The sequence below is a fragment of the Meleagris gallopavo genome, chromosome 6, assembly GCF_000146605.3.
Source record: "Meleagris gallopavo isolate NT-WF06-2002-E0010 breed Aviagen turkey brand Nicholas breeding stock chromosome 6, Turkey_5.1, whole genome shotgun sequence".
NCBI classification, from domain to species: Eukaryota; Metazoa; Chordata; class Aves; order Galliformes; family Phasianidae; genus Meleagris; species Meleagris gallopavo.
The window spans coordinates 23,106,673-23,108,616 of NC_015016.2; the positions used below are offsets into that span (position 1 = coordinate 23,106,673).

Genomic DNA, 1,944 nt, shown 5'->3' on the forward strand with positions numbered 1-1,944 from the left:
TCAGTCCTTCATGCAGGTAAGTTGCGGTGGCTCCTCACTAGGTAGCCCAGCGAGGCTTTGAACTTCTGTCAGCCACTGCAGTGCTCCATTTGGGTGTTTGTAAAGCCTCGTTCTCAGTGCTGGATTTTGCCGTGGGAGTCACATGCTGCATCACCCCAGTCTATTTGTGGATCTGAGCCTATATTCATATGCTCACATTTAAGCTGGCTGAAAGACTCTCAGAATTGTAGGCAAAGGTTAATTTTGCGTACTCAAGACAAGCTCATGGCTGTAACAGAAAGCAGATGAAAGAAAGAGAAGCTGGAAAGGGAGCAAAAGTGGGGAAAACTGGTGGTGCAGAGGATCCCCTAAACAATGCTGTTACCTGCTGGCTGGCAACAGTGAGAGCAGCCAGGCAGGGCCACAGCTGTGGTGTTTGTATCGACCTTTCTCTCTTCCTTCCTTTCAATTTACTGCCATAAGCAACTGGATATTTTGGCTGTCTATATAAGCAAACCAAGACTCGCTACTAATGTTCTAAGGAAAACTGTGAAAACATCCATCCCACCAAAGAATTATTCATCCAACGATGGAATTATTTTGTGATATGCTCTTTAGTACTGAGTGAACTTCATCTCCTGATGAAGAAGTCTATTTTCCTTTGTTACTGATTTTTTCGCTTTTGTGCAGAGTAACCATGGTTGTTTGATTCTTTGGTTGTTTTTGTTTTTTTTTTAAGTCTTCCTAAACTATAAGGATCTTACCTCTCTATGTACCTTTAGGGAGAGATCGTTTTATCAACAAGGAACAGTAAATTCAGATCTTAACAAACACTTTACCTGGTACCCTTAAGATGAAACATGTCTGCTAGCCTTTGAAAGTCTGCTTTGTCTGGTGCAAATGTATTGCTAGGCCCCCATACAGCCACCTGGGGACATACAAACCTGCAAAAACAGTGCTCTTGCAGGGAAGTTAGGAGACAACTCACGTATGAAGTACAGCCTTTGATTTTTATCATGCTATTTTCTGCCTTTGAGTCTTTGAGGACGTTATGGATTTGAATTACAAGTTCCTGTGGCAGCCTGCATATTGTAAGGACCAACCGCAGCGGGACAGAGCGGCCCTCAACCAGTGCTCAACGTGTGCAGATCTGTAGTTTCACAGAGAGAACAGCTGCACGGCTATGTAGCAGTCCTCTGCCAGGCCAGCGAGCTGTGTTACATGATATGGCATCTGTGATATCTTCTTCACATTAAACGATTTTCAAGAGGGTGGCATAGAGAAGGAGAAACTTCAACTGGTACGTATTATTCTTAGCTTTCAATGCACCCCTTGGCAGCCAGCCAAAGCACGCTCTCAGAAATTCTGAACTCCATCTAGAAATCACAGTATAACCCTGGAAATCATGAGAATTCAAATAATTAATGCAGGGTTCTCTGTATTTGTTTTCCTGCTTTTTAATTGTTATGATTCTGACTCCAATTTTTCCAGCATGGAATTTGTAGAAAAGAAGAGCCCTGGAAACAGCGCGATTTCCTCTAACAGCCCCAGACTGGAAGCAGCCTCCCGTGCCTTCACAAACCAGTGCTGCTCCGTGATAACATCAGGGTTGTGGCCTCCACAGCTCTGCTGTGAAGCCGTCCCCAGGGCTGCGTGCCGCTGGCAGCATGAAACCTCTTAACATCATCTGGAACGATTCGTGCTGGGTGTCCTTCAGCGTCACACAGATCCCACTTCAGGAAAGCACGGCGTGCTGCGAGGGCCGGTGACAAGGCCCTCTTGAACCTCCCAGCAGCGACTCTGTGTCAAAATATCACCATCAGAACAAAAACCACGGCGCGGCCAGAACGCGCTCCGCGCTGCCGAAGCGCGCCGTTCCCCGGCGGAGGGGCACAGCCTACCCAGGGGAGGCCCAGCACGGCTGCGGGGCGGCCTAAGGGACCTCCCCACTCCGGGAAGGCGGTG

The 1,944-nt window shown here is 47.5% G+C and overlaps 1 long non-coding RNA gene across 1 annotated transcript; it reads right to left on the reverse strand.

Annotated features, from left to right (window-relative positions):
* Positions 1 to 718: 718 nt before the first annotated feature.
* Positions 719 to 1,944, reverse strand: LOC109368194. The gene is made up of 2 exons (XR_002115974.1): positions 1,881 to 1,944; positions 719 to 1,779 (listed from the first exon to the last, which is right to left on the reverse strand). It is a non-coding gene; the product is annotated as an uncharacterized LOC109368194 (long non-coding RNA).